The following is a 19,316-nucleotide window of genomic DNA, read 5'->3' on the forward strand; positions in this document are numbered from 1 at the left end:
AGAATGGGTAAAGATGGTCCCTAAAACAAATATAATGCAAGCAACTGTCAATAAATGACCTACACTTCGAAGTAGCTCCAAGGCGTAGGTCACATGCCTATCCTGACTAAACATCACTTCGACACTCCAGGTGCAAAAACTATATAAACACAGTACAACGTGTGATAAACACCAAATGTGCAACTCTTGTTACCTAGCAAGTATTCCACTGAAGTGGCTGGCCAGGTCACATACCCCTATTCACACACAGCTTGCTGCAAAAGACATGCATAATCATAAATGAGCGACATAACTAGTCACTGATGCCATGCCCAACAAAGCATATGGACACTAAAATCAATACCTTCACTGAATCCGACATAAGTACTCTCCCTTCCATAACTTCTGTAAACTGCTATGCAGTAAACCTAGTACGTAGAGTGATGTGAAAATCCCTAGTAGAAATAAAGAACACATGATGCAATTAATGCCTTCATTTAGTCTACTTGCAGTACACTACTCGAGTACACAGACTTCCTGGGAAAGATTTTCTTACCTTCCCACGGGAGAGAAAAAAGCCTTCACTCGACTTTGAATGCATATACAATGTGCCATGCTTCCTGGTTATCAATATAATCAAGAACGATGCTGCGTCGTGACACAATGACATGTGTGGCAAACCTACGTACCTAAGCACCACTTCACGTACACGGGAGAAGAACCCTGTGTCCTCTGGCAGCCATTATTGAAGCTGCACCCATTGCCACATGGAGCAGCATGCGAGTCATTCCCACGAGGATGAATGAGAAAGAGCCAAACAGTCCCTCAATATAAATTACAGGAAACATAGGTGCGAAACACTAACTATTCAGAATAGTACATGTGTATGAACCAATGCATAAAGTTGGTATTCCTGCCTAGAAATACTCTGACTCTGATATATTTCACCATCATTTAAAGTGCTATTTTTCACACAACAACTAATTACCAACCACCAGATGACACCGAACTGTGTGCCTCAACGTTGACTAAGTCCCTAGATCATACAGGACTTGGAGATGGAGTAAATTATCCTAAAACTACAAGTCACCCACACGACTAAATCTGAGGTTTCAACACCCAATAACAACATTCCTTTCCAGTAAATCATTACGGCCAACCACATGGGATTTGAGATTGTAAATCCAAAACTGTTCTCTTTGAGACAACATCTGTTCAATGGACCCACCTCTGATATTAGCATCTGCATTTTCAATGACAAAGCATATAAGATCAATTTCTTTCTGTTGTGCTTCAACAGAATGGGTCACAAGGGGAGCCGTTGTGACCTGAATTTTAATTCAGGAGCAATGCTCGTTAATTCTGGTGTGTATGGGTCGCATAGTTTTCCCCACATAAGAAAGTCTACCAGGCAAAAATAACGCACACCACATTTGCTGTTTTAGAGTTAGTTTGTTCTTTCAGCCTCCAAAATGTATATGCTTGTCTAATTCCAGTGGTTTTCAATGTAAATGTGCACACTGTGCAGTACCCACAGGGGTAGTGCCCACATAATGGGTGCAGACCCAGTTGTGTGTGAATATCCTGTTTAGGTGTTTTCATCCTTTCGTAATACATGAACCAAGGACTGATGAAAATTGACATCGCTTTTGAATGAAAATAATGGTTTAGGTAAATCTGGATCATAGAATAGCAGGATAAGCCAATGTTTATTCAGAATGTTCTGAATCTTGTTACTAAAGGACCTTAAGTTTTAACACAAAGAAGACTGTCCATATTGATTTCTTTCTTCTGTTGGAGCAAGTATTCTCTTTCGAAAAATCGCTCCCCTTTCATAGAGTGTTTAAAACATTTTAGAATATCCTCTTTAAGCCAAATGTTGCATCATTATTTATGCTAGCGCATACAATTCATCTAAAAGAGTTACAATTGCATCGAGACCTCAGGTACTGATTGAATGGAATACTTTTGCGCAGACTCATGCAATGTTGGCTCTCCCCATGTAAAAAAGCGTTACACATTGTGAACTTGAGGAACAAGATCACCTCTAGTTGACCATCCATTTCTCTCAGAAGTAGATCTAAGAATGTGAGTATGTAAAAGTATATTTAGCATGAACACCGCCGGATAGTAAATAATTGGCCTAAGCAGATTCTCATCGCACTATAAATTGCATTGAATGAACCTGAAACAGGATGCCTATGCCGCCATTTTGAGTAATCCACCATTTTGATCGCCTCTTGCTTTCTGTCCCATGTTTGGAATTGTGTTTTTGGCTCCAGCAGAGCAAAATTAACTTTGTACTGTTTCCATGATGTCAACGTAGATAAGAATGTTGAAGCTGCTAAAGTGGATTGTTTGTTCTACACTGAGAAACCTTGGAGTTAAACAAAAGCCGCACTAATCAATCATTTGGATACCATCTGTTCCAATATTGCCTTCCCCGTTCAAACAGCAAAGTAGAATGATGAATAGTTGAACGTGCTCTTTTGCAGAAATCTTTGTTTTCTCTTCTTGAAACTAAGCTGACTTTAAACTCAAGAACAAATGTTAGACAAATATAAACGAGCAAACTAAGGAATGTTACCTTTGTGTCTTATGCTTGGTAAACGTGAAATGTTTAATGGAAAACAACAAACTATTCAAAAATGTTTGAGCATGACTTAGTTGTTTGGATAGGCCATGAACACTAGGTAAATGTATTACACAAAGAAGGGCTGGATTGTGGAAAACTTGTATAAATACTTGTGTTTTTGAAATGTCCACCACTCTCTCATCTCACGGTGTCTGCTTGCACACATTGTGGTGTGTTGAGAGCCAGAGAGCTGCCTGTTAATAAATGTACATTATACTTTGACCTTGTGACTGGCGTATTTCTATTATGTGGTATTAGGCCTCGATATTCGTTTAATCTTTCGAGTGTGCAATCTCTTTCTAACTGTATTCAGCAGTACATTTTGGATTCTCATTAAGCAAGTTAATACAAACCAAGAACAATTTCATTTCAACCAAATCACTCCACCAAATTATGAAGAAGTCATCATTGATGTATCTACGGTATGGGAACTATATGGCAAACAACGTTTGTCATCAGACCATGTGTTAGTACATTCAGATTGATCAACAAGCAAGTTCGACAAACTCAGAACAAAAGTTTCCCCTATGTCAGGGTACCCTGGTGTTCTATAGATATATAAGGACAACTGTTCAGCTGGATTGAAAACTGATGAATTGGATATGTGCTTGGGTCATTTCTTGCACCTGTAGGCACACTACTAAGAATTTGAATATTTTTCACAGATGTATGTGTATCTATACATTTTTATTAAGGTTAATGTTATGTGATGAAGTATTGTTAATACATGTAGTTGGATCCACAGCACATCTGAACCTTGTATTCCAAATAGATTAATTGCTTTGTTATACACACAAAAACACATTTGTTGTCTTATTTGCATTTCCCTACATTGTAAACATTGTAAGAATAAATGTTTATATATGTGTGGCCATTTAGAGTGGTTTATTTTAATGTGTATAACTTTTCAAACTGTACATTTCTTTGATACCAAACCACTGTGAATAAAGAAAATCTTTGTTTTTGTAAAGTTTTACGTAAATAAGATACTGGTTTATGCTTTATGCACAGTGATGTTATGGGTTGTGTTGAATTACTTGTCTATAGTGGGTGGGTATCAGTCAACATACCGGTAACAACCCGTTTTGACAGTTTAACTTTTTAAATAGGAAGTTAAATATTAGATGAATTTGGAATTAAGGGGAATTTGTGTGTCTTGTGAGTTTGTTTCCCTGCTCTTCTTGCTTATGCCAAGGTACCCTTGTGTTCTATAGATATATCAGGTTTGCAAAAAGGCATGTTGAAGCTGGGGTGTCCTGATTTTACATCCAAACACTGAATTATCCCAGTAGGTGTTGACAGTCTCCTGAGAGGCTATCAAACCTGTCCACGGGTTGTGTCACAATCACACTAACTGGAAGGAGGAGAGATCGACACTCTCCCCCGAACCACGGAAGCCGAATGAACTCAACCCTCCCACCGTGGTTGGCACAGGCGCCTGAGTTAGGAAACAGGTCGCCACGTGGCAGCCAATGGGGGGAAGAGGGGTTAGGCAGAGGTTGTGGATAGGGAGGGGAAATTAGGAACGCCGGAAAGAGGGTAAGGAAACTCCTAAAGTGGATGGGACTGGGGAAACACCAGGAAAAAACCCTACTCTAACTCACATAGAATGAACAGAAAAATCACCTGCACAATTAACATATACCTGATTCCTGAATAGCACACCTTAATACGTGTACTGTATCCTGCTCTGAAATATCATTCTCATACAACACATAAGCAAGCAATATGAGCACACATAAGGGAAAGCTTCCCAAAATGATTAGACAATACACATGGCCCTTCGGGCAGCGTTAGCAACATACAACATAAATGCATTTCCTTTAGTTCCTGGCACTAGTGAAATGTCGTTGTCCATAAGCAGTACTTCCTGCATTAACCCACACAAGATTGGCAAAGTTCTTGAATTATACGAGTAACAAACACACTTTAGTTTTTCACACCGATTGAATTCAAAGAGATTAGGGCGTTACTTATCTCAGGTCTGGGGAGCCCGTGGGACTTTCCAGACAAATAGTGAAACAGCGGTAAATCATTCCAAGCAGTTCAGGAAATATATTGCCCCCACGAGTACTTATCTTGAGTCTGGGGAGCCCCGTGGGACTTCCCAGACGAAGAACAGCAAGCGTTGTCTCTGCCGGCTAATCAGCGCCCCTCCTGCTCCTACCGCACTGTGAACACGTGCGATCAAGCGTTCCTCCCCTACATCTCGTTTCGTCGCACGCGGATGCCTTCCTCCTGTTGCCGAACGCCTCCTGTTGCCGAACGCGGCAGCCTGACTCCTGCTCCAAATAACAATAAGCCACACCTGCCAACCGCCGTTGCCTGCCTTTAAGCTGCCTTGATTCTTGATGCAGTACAGCTGGCAAGGCGCGCACGGGCCTAACTACAAAACAACACAAAGGATGCTGGGAACTGAAGTTTCCTTGTCCTTCCAGCACATAATGTCTCAATAAGTGTATTTTAGCACTCCACGCCTGTGCCAACCCTGATTCCTGACAGGTTGTATGGGAAAGAAGGGCTATATTTATTTAATATGATTTATTTGAATTATTGTTCTTGAAATATGCTGCATGCCTTGGGTGACCTATATATAAGAGGATCCACGGATAAGAAGGACACTTAGTGCCTTGAAAACACTTTGTTCTGAGATGAAACAAGTGTCAGCAGAATTGACTTTTTGATGGACATGGTAGCAATTTGTATCCGAGTGTAATCAATAGATGTTCTTTTAGCACTGAAAGCTTTTCAGTGAGTGTAAACACTTTCTATTGGTGCATGTACATGGACGCTTAGTGCGATTGTGCATAAAATGTAATGGGGTGATTTGCAATCCAGAATGCCTTCTGATATCAATACACACATTGTGTACCAGTGTGACTCGATCTTTGTTTGCTGTCACCATATCAAGGACATATCTCTTCTGTAGTTTCATTAGTTGTATGGCCCGCAGCTCTTCCTTGATAGCATTGAATCCCTTTATGGTGGTGTTGATTGTCTGCAGAAGCTCCCATCTTGTAATCGCAACCACTTGGCATTGGCCATCATCTGGATCCCAGGCATGAATATAGTTGTAAATATTGAAGCAGTCTTGCTGAACAACCTCTGTTCATAAGGGATGCAGTCAAATGCTTCTATTGACTTTGCTGAAAAATAATTATCTCTCTTGGTTTGATTGAGAATGTAATTCTTTTTCTCAAATGGGCATCTACTTTTGGAAATTCTCTAATGTTCAGGCCACTCTGAGGAATCACTAATGCTGGTACATGGATAAGCATCAAGGAACACATTCCTCCCCAATCCTTGGGCAGCTTAACATAGACCCTAGGACCACAAGCCCAATATCGATCCATCAGGACGGCTATCCCTGCTCCTATCCTAGAAACATCAACTGTAGTTTTGCAGCCTTTGTTGTCTCCCACATGATTTTTTCCATGTCTTCGGAAGCACAATGTCGCATTCGCCAATGGGACCACGACCATTGGACCTGATTCATCTTCTACCCATGTCAGTAGTTTGGCATGTTTAGTCCATGACTTCAAACATGCATTGTTCACTCTCTGCACCTCTTCTACATATTCTGACTTCAGTAGGTGAGCTGCACAGGACATCAGTCCTCCTTCCCATCCCTTCCTGGTCTTCACTCGTCCATAGACTAAGGGCCTCATTACGAGTCCGCGGTAGCCATGCTGGTAAAACCGTCAGGCTGCCACCAGACTCATGCATTTTTCTGGCGCCTGGCTCCACAGAAAAACAGAGGTATTACGACCCTGGTGTTCCTGGAAGTCAGGCGCTGGAAAAACTTTAATCCCCATTCCCATTTAAGTCCCATAGGACTCGATTCTTAACTTCGTCATCAGTTTCTATAAGGTCCATGTATTTTCTTTAGCCAGTATTCTTAGTGCGTCATGTTCATCTCTCGTGGTGTCACCAGCTTTCACATGTTTTCATATCCCTTCAGGGGGTTCCTCCCTCAGATCATCATCTCTTTGGGAATACATTTGATAGGGTTTTCTCATTTGGTATCTTCTTTCGAATATTCGCTGTGGTATGGTCACAATTGCTGGAGTCAAGAAATGCACAAACTCAGGCTTCCAACATACAGGAATATGGGGCCGGGATTTCCTGCAGAGGCATGTCACTGCTCCTCTACATTGGTGTCTCAAAACAGGCTTTCTGAGCTTCTTTAATACTTGACTTTGGCTGTCGTCGTGTCTCTTGGCCCAGGTTTTCACCTACCAGTGAAGATGCCATGAAATGTTTTTGGCATTGCTCTAAAATGTAAACATCTAATAGGATTAGAGAAGGAGGTTCATGACTGCGAAATACATCATAAACAATAACTTTATTTTGGCCGAAGCCATAAAAGTACATCATGACACATATGAAACAACAATAAGACATTTAAATATACATCCCATCCACATGTCTGTTAGTCCAATTACAGAACCCTATTACCCAGCTATTGACTATCAAGATCAGTTGAGGAAAAGGGAAGACTCCAATGTGGCGCTGCTGTGTTTTGTGGTGAGGACTTATATTAAGTGCTAGGAGGCACCCATAATGGTGGGCAGCTAAGACATAAACAATCTCATTTGATGGATTGATTTACAACTAGGAGCAAGATCACCAAGCTTGGGCAAATTTTGGTATGGAACAATGGGGAACACCTAGGTGCAAAGTCACAGAGAGCATCAAATCATGTATGGAACACCTACGAACAAATGAACAGTGTGGACAAATAAAGTAAGCAGCATGTTTAAACATGCAGGAGCAGAGTCACCAAAGCAAATTCATAGGAGAAAAGTGACAGTATAAAAACATCACAGTGGGGGAACACATAACTGTGTAGGACAGCAAAGATGAAGGTCGCAGTAGGGGGCTTTTTTACAGTGGAGAATATTTACAGAAGGCAGAACTTTAGAGCAGCTAGGAGCAACATAATAGTTGTGAACTCCTAGGAGTAAATCAGAGTATGGAATACATAGATCAGAATACCAGTGGGGAAAAATGACAGTGGTAAACATTTATGATACAGAACACTTAGGGAATGGTAGGAGCAAAATCACAGTGGGGAAAACCTAGCAGCAAAGATTCAGTGGGAGACAGTTGTTGAATGTGGCACTTAGAAACATGCAGGACAAAAATAAAAATAGGAAATGTGACGATTGATAGGTTCACACCCCTTCTCCTGAGGGGTAATCCTTCCCTGTGAGGTTAGGGAGGCGAGCCTGCTATGCAACATTTCCGATAGGGGTAGTGGAAAGCGAGACCTCACAGGGAGACACTCCCTTCATGGGGACAAGGATTCCTATTCCATGATGCAACTCCCTGACCCCCTTGCCCTTGAGACCATGAAACTTAGGAAGTCTGCTGAGAAAAAATCTGAAAGCACTACTGTATTCTATTGCAATACTCCTTCCTCTTCCCCTGTAAATATGAATACAACCAAGACCAGGAAGACTAAAATGGACATACAGTCTGCTCTCAAGCCATATTCCAGAAGTATTGTGAAGAAGAAGATGAAGGTAGGTCAACAGATTCAGTTACTGTTGCTGGCATCTGTACCTGCATGACACAGCATCTGACTATGAGGACTGCCTCAACTGCTTTATTTTGTCTAACTATATAATGTGTCCTTGCTTTATGAACATATGTTTCAATTATGATGTCCATTATATTCTTTCAGGTTGCTTTATCATGTGACTTTGTGACGTGTTACTTTGAAAGCCAGATTTACTGAACAGTGTGCTAGTTTAGCCCATGAATAACAATATTGCAGAATGCGTTTGGTTGGTTATGATAATGAAGATGGAATAGGAGAATATGGAGTCTCCTTTGCTGATTACATTGGAAATGTGTGGATCCAGATAACCAGGGCTCAAATCACTGCTTTTCACATTTCACACATTATGAAATCCTGATCATTTTTCATCACTGTGCCTTATTTCCTTACCTATCTATAAGTAATGTTTCACTCATATGGGTTTGTACAGTATAGTGTTACTCCATTAAACATGATAATATTACCAATGTATTTAATGCATACTGATGGGGAGGCAGGATGCCAAGTGAGGGTCGTATGTTGTGTGTTAAGTGGAAAGGGTGCCAGGTGTGTTTTTTTTTTAAACGTTGTACTTATTTGATTTATAACATAAGAAACAGGTGCAATGCCTTACATATTTTCAACAATAAATGTTCCCATTTTATCCCTGCTCCCACCAGCTCCCCCAAAATCGCACTTACAGAACATAGGGTTACATTGTTTCTCTCATCATATTTGCACTCATAATTACATTAGGACAAGGATTCTGGTATGGAGTAGTTTAGGCTCATTAGTGTTCCTTTTCTTTCCCCAGAGAGTCCTCCCACCTGTAAACGCAAGGTTCACCTTCCGTGTTTTCCACCAGACTGGGTCATTTGGCTCCTTCTAAGGTTCTTATTGACAATTTATAGTCTGCTCTCACCCCATTTCAATATAAAAATTCCTCAATCCATGTGGAATACTTCCATTTTATCATTTACCATCGCTGTGAGTTTTTCCAAGATAAAAATGTCCCAATGTTTGTTCACCCAGTCCGCCTTTGAGAGGATGGTGCTGCTCTTCCATTTTTGCTCTATTGCTACCCGCACCGCTCTTAGCAACACCTCCCACATTCTTGGTAGCCAGCCTCCTCTCTATCACCCTCCGGCAGCCCCAGTAGCATATGCAGTGGACCCAGAGACAATGCTATGCCCACCACATCCTTCATCGAACTAAGGACCTCCGCCCAGCACACCTAGATTTTGGGGCAGGTCAACCACATGTGATAGGATGTGCCTAGCATTCCACATTCCCTGGGATAGAGGGGGGCCACCCGGGCGAACATTTTCTACATTTTCTTGGGGGTTAAGTGCCAACTGTGTAACATTTTAAAGTTATGTTCCATTGTTGCTGTAAAGAGATTCCCATGAAACATATTCTGATATACGTGATCCCATGTCTCCTCAGCTATTTGCCTCCCAGTCTCCGCCTCCCAGAATTGCTTACAATTATGTCTCCTTTCCAGGTTTTCTGGAGCCATCGCTCTATACATCTTGGATACAATCCCTTTCCTAGAAGAGGTCTCGTTGATGACTCGTTCAAAAGCTGTTAGTGGTCGGGAGAGTTTAGGCAGGATCCTGGGGTCTGTACATATTCCCTTTAATTGCAAGTAGTCAAACACTATAACCCCCTCCTCCCCCAGCATCTCCCTCACTGTCTAATTTTCCTTAAATCGTCATCCCTCCTGAAAGAGTTGTCCCACCCACTCCAGGCCTCTGTCAGACCACTTTGTGCCCTTTTAAATTCCCTTTTACCCAGATCTATAGGGGGACTCCATAGTGTACTCAGGGGGATGGCCGTGAGGAGAGGCGTTCACTCTTTCCATTGTTCTTCCACAATGACCATATTACCTCCAGCACTGGATGTTCCCTGAGTCTCAGTGGCACAGTCCTGATCGGGGGCCAGAGCAGGTCTCTCACTTTCTTGGGGTGGGAGTACATAGTCTACAGGTAGGACCAGAATGTGCCCATATCATCCTTTGTGTGCTCTAGTAGTATACGCAATTATATAACTGCCTTGTAATACAGGAAGAAATCTAGGCAAATCCTCCAAAGTCTCTGTGGAGGGTTAAGGTGGATCTTTTGACTCTGGGTCTTTTCCATTGCCATATAAATCGGGAAATCATGGAATTAAGTTTTCCAAAAAAGGGATCTAGGACGCGTGTGAGGATCGCTGTGAATAAATATAATAGGCGCAGGAGGACCGACATTTTAATTGAGGTCATCCTGCCGTGCCACAAAAGGGTCAAGGGGGCCGAGAGTGTACGTTCTAGGAGACATATCCTTAAATAGGTAATTTCTTTATGTTCAAGCCTCATCCCTCTAAATGCTCCCTGGGCTATCCTGGGTATGTGCTTTAGCTGCAGTGGCATTACACTAGTCTTCGTGTTGTTCATTTTTAGACCCGAGAAAGCCCTAAAGATGGTAATCTAGTCTTGGGAGGTAGTGTTGCACATTGCACAGGTAACATAGAATGTGACAGTTTCAACTCAACTTCACCGCACTGTATCCCTCTGATGTCTGAATTGTTCCTAATCGCTATCACAAGAGGTCCCATAGTGAGGGCATGTAAGGGTGGGGAGAAGGACAGCCCTGTCTCGTTCCCCTGTTTAAGTGAAAGGACTGTGATATTGTGCCATTAACTAGAAACTTGGCCACCGGCTCCCTATATAGGATCGTGATCGATCTGTGAAAGTTGGGGCGAAACCCCATTTTCTCAAGTACCTTCTCCAGGTACCCCCACTCAAACCTATTGGAGTCGATGGAGTCCAGGAAACCATCCAGGTTCCAATCTTGAGTCAGGTGCATTAAATCAATTGTTTTCCAGATATTATCTGCTCCCTGTCATCCAGCATTAAATCCAACCTGGTCTCCATGGACTAATGCTGGCTTGAGTGACTCCAGTCTGATGCCAACGTCTTTGCAAACATGTTTGTGTCTGGGAGATCGATCTATGTGATTGGCATTGTGTCGGGTCCCTGCCTTCCTTCGGAAGTACTTCTTTTAAGGCCCCCAATAGGGAGTCAGGGAGGTCACCTGTTTCCATTGCCTGTTTAAACTTTCTAGCTAGGAAGGGTGCTAGAATAGAGGGGTATGTTTTGAAAAAAACAGACAGAGAAGCCATCTTCCTCTGGAGATGTTCCCGATTTCATATTCACAATCAACGAGATTATTTTGTCAACTGTGAATGGGGCGTCCAATATTGCTGCTTTTTCTGGTGGGATGCTAGGTATCGGGAAGGCATTGAGGAATTTGCCTATCTAGGCTGCATCTCGCTTGTATTCAGTCATATACAGGACCTCGTAATATTTGCGGAATTCCGCAGCTCTATGTTGGTCTCTATATACCCTTTCTGAGCCTGCTTGCGTATCGACCCTACTCTCTTAGCATTTCTCTGAGCCCACAATTTCCAGGCTAATATCTTATCTGCTCGTTCACCCTTCTCCATATATTTTTGCTTAAGAAACACAAGCTTCCTCTCTGTCTGATGCAGGAGAAGGTCCCTCAACTGTGCTCTGTATTTTGGCACTTTTGCCATTTTATCTGGGTTAATTTGGGTTTTGAGAGTCCCCTTAGGTTTTAGCGTGTCAATTTTACTCATCTGATCCAGCTCCTTTTTATCTCGTTCCCTTTTCTTCTTTGCTCCTAGTCGGATTAATTCCCCTCATATTCTGGCCTGAAATGCCTCTGAGACTGTCGTTAACCCCACCTCCCCATTATTGTTGAACTGTAAGAACTCTTTTATCAATTTTAGTAAGCCCTAGGCCACCTCTCTATCTTTCAACAGCAGATCATTGCATATCCATCTCCTCTTTCTCTGTTCGGGAGTCCAATTACCCAATTCCACTCTGACCAAATCATGGACCGACCACAGAAACCAGTTCTATGGTTGAATTCGACACTCTATGTATCAGGTCGGTGTCTAGGAGGATATTGTATATCCTTGTATAGTTATTATTGACCTTTGAGTGAAAAGAGTATGATGGAACAGCTTTTCCCTCTTGGGTTAAGGCATCTACCACTCCCAGTTGGTTATTTATTTGACCAAAGTGTTGAGCCAGCTTTTGCTGTGAGTTGGATCCCCTTGACGGGGTTGCCCCCTTTCTATCCATTGCCAGATCCAGGACCATATTAAAATATCCCACTATGCACAGATAGCCCTCCACAAATGTTTGGATTTTTCCTTTCACTTTGTCCCAATATTGGTGCTGTCCCTCGTTTGGGCAGTAGATTGAGGCTAAGGTCATGTTTTGTCCTTTCATCCACCCCTAACCAATATGTAGTGTCCCTATGGCTCTCTAATGGTGGAGCAATCTGTGAAGCTCAACTTGTTAGCAACAACTACAGCTACCCCTCTCTTTTTGGTTACACATGAGGCATGGCAAATTTTATCCATGACCCTCACTTTCATGGCTGGTTCCTCCCCCCTCCTCCAGTGGTTCTCTTGCAAGAACATAGCATCTAGTTTCAAACGGTTACATTCTCGGATCGTTAGTGATCATTTCAGTGGGGAGTTAAGGCCTCTAACATTCAGTGAGCCTAATGATATGTCGGTGTTCAGATCAGGCATTCGGGGTTCTTCTGTTTAGCATCGAACTAAATTGCTTTCTCAGAGGATGTCTGTGTGCAGACCAGAATGTCTCCTTCCCTTGCTTTTCATGGTGTTTTGTTATCCCCCTGTGTTGTGTCGCACTATGAATATTTTAAAATCCCCCCATATAAACAAACAACAAAACAATAACTTTCTGCCCTCCCCCACTCTTTTGGTCGCGTTTGAGCCTCTGACGGGATGTACGCCACCATGTGTCCAGACCATCAGTCTTCCCTCTCTCATCAGGCAAAATGATTCCCTTACTGGTGTTCCTTTGAGCCTACCCGCAATCCTAAAACATTATACTTTGTGCGCTAGACCTCGACCTGCCCTCCCTGCACCTGCGTACGCTACGCCGATTCAGGTCTGCCAGTCCTCTCCCTGGAGTTGGGTCTCCCGCATCTGTTGGCTGAGAGTTATGGGCGTCAGTCTTTGCCCCTTACCGACATGCATTGTTTATTTTACAACTAATGGTGTATGGGCATGGACCCTCTCCAGAAATAGAAATAGGTCCCTTGATTGTCGCTTCAGGATTGTGCCGGGGCGGGCGGATTTAACTTCTTGAACTTTCGGAATCCCCTAATCCGTCGCCTGTCATTGGTTCTTTCAGCCTTTGGGCTCTTTCCCCTTATCTTATCCACCTCCATGGACAGATCATTCTGTGATGACTCTCCCATTAGTTTTTGTGAAACCCTGCCAATGTCTTCTTCTGGTTTCAAATATTATTTGTATCACTCATACTCAAAGTTCAGGGAGATGGAAAATCTCCAACTATAGCGGTTGCCTTTTGTGTTAAGCCATTTTGTCAAGGGAACACAGAGGCGATGTCTGGACAGAATGAATGAAGATAAGCCCTGGTAGATGGTGACCCGGGATTATCCACATTATGTTGGACCTAGCACTCTGGCCTTTTCTCAAATTTTGGTTTTCTCCGGGTAGTTATGAAACCTCACCAGTACGTAGCGTGGGCCTCAGGTTCCTCCACCGGCTCTGTGGGCCCAAGCAATGGTGGGTTCATTGGTGTTTTCGTAATTGAAAAGTTTTTTGATGATTCCATTGATTGCCTGGGCAATGTCTTGTTGCGTTTCTCCTTCTTTTCAGGAAGCCCAAAGAATTGGAGATTATATCTCGGTGCTCCCTATTCTCAAAATGTTCAGTTTTTAGGGCACATTTTTCTTCCTGTCTTTCTAGTTCTAAGATCTGCATGTCAAGTTGTGTTTCTAGGACATCTCCTGTGGACTGGTTGGCCTCTAGCCCCTGGAGTCTCTCATCCATGTCGTCCACCTTCTTATCTAGTCCATCTAATCTACGGGTGATGTCGGACCTGAAGCCCTTAAGTTTTTACATAATTGTCGCCATATCTCTCCTCATTAATGTCACGTTGTCTGCCATGGCTTAATCCACCGGGACCGACTGTTCTGTCGTTGGACTGGAGGTCTGGTTGATCTTGAATCTCCGTAGCAGGGCAACCAAGCTCATGTGTATGCAGGTGGGTTTAGTTCTTAGGTCATTGGACACACGCAGTTCTGGGGGTCTCTAGTTCCAGCCCCTCCCAGGCTCGCTCTGTCTTAGTCGTTATACTCAAAGGAGATATAAAAGCCAGTGGGTACCACGCCTTCCCTGCACCGGGTCTCATGCCCATATGCCAATACCATTATCATCACTGCTGAGGACTGCCGGGGTCGGCCCAAACGCCCATGAGCGTGCACTCCCCGCTCACCCTGTGGGGCTGCGTAGGGCTGGTTTTAGAGACTGCAATGTCATTAACCTTTTAGGGCCACTCTGTGCCGGGAGCTTGAAGAACTGTGCCGTTGACCTCCCGGATGCTGCCTGATTGTGAAGGCGCCCTGCAAGGGCCTCCGTGCCCAACCTGGGCTGTACCCCCGTTATCTAAGTAGGGTTGCTGCCTGGAGGCGGAGTTATTGCCCCATCTCGTCCTCCATGGATAATGCCCCGCCCCGTGTCTCCGGGTAGTCTAATCCCTGGGGGAAGGAAAACTGGTGACCCATGTGGTCTGGGTGCTCTGGCATGTTTGGATGCAGAGGGGGAGCCCTCTCCACAGCGGTGGTCGTCTAGGTGGGCAGCAGGATGTTTCCTTTTTATTTTTTCTCCCCCACCACTCTCTGCCTGTCTGTCCCTTCAACAGAGGGTGGGGGGCGCGGGTTATCCGGACCCCTCCCTGGGCCCTCAGAACATTATGTACACAGCAGCCAGGGGACTCTGGTACTCACCTCTGCCGCAAGCACTTTCAGTCACAGAGTGTGCTCTCCCCTCACTGGTTGCATCGATTCTGTTGTCTCTGGTGGGGGTGTGGGTGCAGCTGGGCACCTCCTGGGGGGATATATGTTCCTATGTGCTTCACCTCAGGTGGTGCCATTTCTGATCCGCAGCCTCACATTGTTATCTGGCCTCTGCCATTGTTGCTTCTCTCGTCTCTGCTTCCAAGTGGGTTTTCTATATGATTCAGAAGGTTGTACCAGTCTGTCGTTTCACCCCCAAATTGAGCATAGCTGAGTCGGGGGGAGGCGGCATTGCAACACTCTGGGGCTAATTGGGGGGGCCTTCTCTCATTTCAACTCTGCCAGAGGGAAGCGACGCAGATGAGCTACCACATCACTGTGCACCCTGGTGGCTGATCCCAGGTGTTTTATTTCTATTTGTGTTGGGTGACGAGGCAGGAAGCCAGGTCTGGGTCTTTTGCTGTACCAACACATGTTAGTGTCTAAGTGCAAAGCCAGATCCTTTAACTTGACGCCACCAATGAATGCTCTAGCTCCCCCCACTCCCTATTTACACTGGTCTATAACCAAAGCTGAGTTGGGATGGGAGGAGATGTAGCCTGCTGTCAAACTACAAAGTAGGAGAGGAGGAAACCTGGGTTCAAATCCCAACTTTCCCATTTCAACAAATTATATTATCCTGATGAAATCTTTCTACTACGTTTGGTAAGTGGGTGAGGGTCCTAGGTCTCTAAGAAACCACAACAATATCTGAAAGATATGTTGCATAAAAAGAAAAGTAATGTCAATAACGTCTACTATATGTATTTGAGAATTTGTGGGGGAGAAGAAGTAGCCATTGGGTTTTAGCTGTTCTGGAAGTTGGGGATTCTGCATTATGGGCTTGTGCCACTGCACTACAGAACAGAAAATAATACTTGCCCCAGGAACCAAATGTTGACAGTCCTGCCCTGGCTAGACATATATTATCACGAACTAAAGGCATAAAGAAACATACCAAGACTATTAATACCAAGTGTTCAGGTGGCTAATAATAGATACCCGATTTGTTTATTTAAGACTTACCTGAGAAGAGCTTCTGTTAATGTTGTTTTGTACAGCTACCCAATCAACAAAAATCAACAACTGAGCAGTTTGTTGTGAGATTGTCCAATTAGCAGCACAGGGATTCACAGCGATGCGACTCCGCGCCTTCACATGGAACCTGCTCCATAGTACGCCATCAGGGAGACTGAGAGGACGGCGTAGCAGTCGCTTCAAAAACGTGCCCTGAATGAACCTGTTTATCATGCGCTTCCCACGTCTGGAGAAGCAACGAAGGCCGGGTCGGCGTCCCCGGAGAAATTCTATTGTGATTGGACACATGATTTGCTGCCCATTTGTCAGCGCCATGTCTGGAGACTGAATGAAGGCACGCGAGTGTACAGGGGCGCGTGCATGCATGGAAAGCAGAATGTAGCATTGATCGCGTCACGAGACAAAGAAGCTGCCACGGTTCCTACGGCGCCAAGACAAGTGAGATCGCTGCTTATTCAATCTCTTTCAAGAGAGGGTGGATGAAAGGCTGCCATGCCTCCATAAGAACTAAGACGCACGCTTTGGGTCAGGGAGGGAAACATGAGCTTAAATGCTCACTATTGGACAGGATCTCCTTGGCCTCAAGGGCATGGAACCGATTGGCTTCGAATTGTTCTCTGATAAAAAACAAAAACATATTCTGCATGGATCATAAAGACGACTAGAGCAGGCTTTATACTTATGTATCACCCAAAATGACTGCTGGTGTAATCACATTCCCAAAACGATTTTTCAGGGCGCTGCACTCGTGCACTTCCGTTATGAGTATATCGTAAGGTTCAAGAAATTCTTCTGGATCTGTGGTTATTCACCCAATAGATTGTGTTAGCTTTGCCAAAGTTAATCTTGTTTTCTGCTCATAGCCTTTCATTCATAATGATTTTTATTGAAAGATATGTTCGTCCCGATACATCAAGAAGCAACAGAAAGAAACGAGCTTTGGCAATGGCAATAGTTTTGGCCTTTAAAGCTGTTTGTTGCATTTTGCAATTAAAGGCACCGGGGTGCAAGTAGGAGAGTGCAAAGTTTCAAAGGATGATGCAATAAGGGGTGCAGGTGTGCAAGAGAATGCCAAAGAGAATAGAGGAAGGGAGGAAGCCATTGATAGAGGGTGCCATTGGCAACGAGCAAGAGGAAATATGAGCAAGAAAGCGTGAGAGTAAGAAATAAAGCAAGAGTGTGAGATGGAGGATGAGAGGGCATAGGGAGAGAGGGGGTAGGGTATAGATAGTTGGTGTAATGAGAGTGGTGTAGGCATAAAGAGAGGGTTTGGATGGATCGAGGTAAAGAGATATAATGGGTGGGTGGGGGTAAAGAGAGGGTATGTTGTGTGGGTGAAGGCCAACGAGAGAGGGGGTTAGGGTGGGTGGGGTAGAGAGAGAGAGGTGGGTATGGTAGTACAGGGAGTGGAGGTAGTATGGTTGGAGGTAGAGAGAGCGGGGTTCAGTGCCGGAAGGGAGATTGGGGGTTGAGTGGGTGTAGAGAGAGTAGGAGTTGCATGAGCCTAGAGAGAGTAGGGGTGGAGTGTTTGGGGGTAAAAAGAGTGAGGGTGGGCAGGTGGGGTTAGATATAGTGGGGGTGGGTGACTTAGAGAGAGTGGAGGAGGGTGGCAGCAAAGAGAATGGGGCTGTTGGCAGTAGAGCGAGTGGGGGTTGGTGGCTTGTGAATAGGAATTAGACATCTGCCAGGCATTTCTGTTAGCTGCTGCGGTACTCGCACCATTTTGCACCTGCTACCATCGATGGCCAGTTGTGCATAGCAAGTGCCTTTCCCATGCTTATGTAAAAACCCATACTGTTGGCATTGCCAATGCTTGGTTGTTCTGTGACCGCATGAAGTATCCAGAAATATTTTGCCTGAATGCACTGTACTCGATGTATTGGGGGTAGGCACATGTATATCACATGTTCCTTTTTGTTCACCTTCACTATTAGTCTCACCTTTACAATGTTCACATAGTTTGAAGCATATATATCGCATATCTTTTAAACGGTTACCAAAACCTATGGGATTGTAACTAGGCCCCCATTAAAAATATATGCATTGGGTGGTGTGAATAAAGCACAGCAAACCCCTAATCTGTTTGGAGAGCGTCCTGGGGTAAGGCCATGCTTTGCCATCCCAGAGTGAAGGGCTGCATTGCAAAACCCAGGCTGATGGTGGTTCACACAGAGGTTGCGGCTTACTACCCAGGCCTCCAGGGGGCATCTAACATGCTATGACATACTGCCCTGCCTTCACCCTCTGGGAACACCACACACATTAAAGACTACAAGTGTAAGTACAAATTCACCTTTGGTACAAGCCTGTACTACACAGTAAAGTGGTAGCGATGCCTGAGCAGCCAGACTTATCTCAAGAGCAAGTTAGCAGTATCAATAGTTACACAAAGGACAACAATTACTATGATTCAAACAAACACTGCCTCAAGGTTTCTGAGTAAATGCATATACATTTATTTACACATTCATTTGTAAAACAGTTCACTAAATAAAGCAGCAGAAAAATCACACTCTTAATATACTACACAACACCCAATCAATTCTGGACATGTTAGGCTCAAAATGAGGTGTGAGCAAAATGGCACTACAGCAATTAAAAAGGGAGGGAAAGACAAGGTTATACAAAATTAAGCAGCACCAACAAGTAAGTAGGCAGGGCAACCTAGAAAAAGCTAGCTACAATGAGCATTCAAATCAATAGGCCTGGGCCAATGTTAATGGTTCAGAGTCTTTGCAGAGGATCACACAGTTCAGAGTAGTTTGTGGTTAAGTCTTTGCCAAGAGTTTGAAAGGAAGTTGGTTGAAGGAAATGTTATTTAAAATAGTAGAGAAGGACAATCCCTCGGATTGGCGAAAGATTTAAAACACTTTCACCGCGGTCAGACTGAACGAACAACCGGGTTTGAACAGTACCTTAGAAGAAGACGAATGCTGTAGCTGAGGCAGAGGTTCCTGGCAGATCCTGCAGGCTCTCGGTTCCTGAAGCGACTGTCGGACTGACACGAAGGAGGAAGACTGGAGGGTCCTGCACTGCCCAGGGAAGAAACCAGCACCAGAGCAAAGCAACAAATAAAAGGTGCGCTCCTTTACACCCAAACAGGGTCTGGTCCTCCTGGCTGTCCAGTTCACTGCAGCTGTGCACAGCAAATTCGACCTAGGGATGGAGGCCTTGCTTGGTGTTTGGCGAACTGGTTGGTCCCAACAGCTCA

The sequence above is a fragment of the Ambystoma mexicanum genome, chromosome 2q, assembly GCF_040938575.1.
Source record: "Ambystoma mexicanum isolate Mex_15411 chromosome 2q, UKY_AmexF1_1, whole genome shotgun sequence".
Classification (NCBI taxonomy): Eukaryota; Metazoa; Chordata; class Amphibia; order Caudata; family Ambystomatidae; genus Ambystoma; species Ambystoma mexicanum.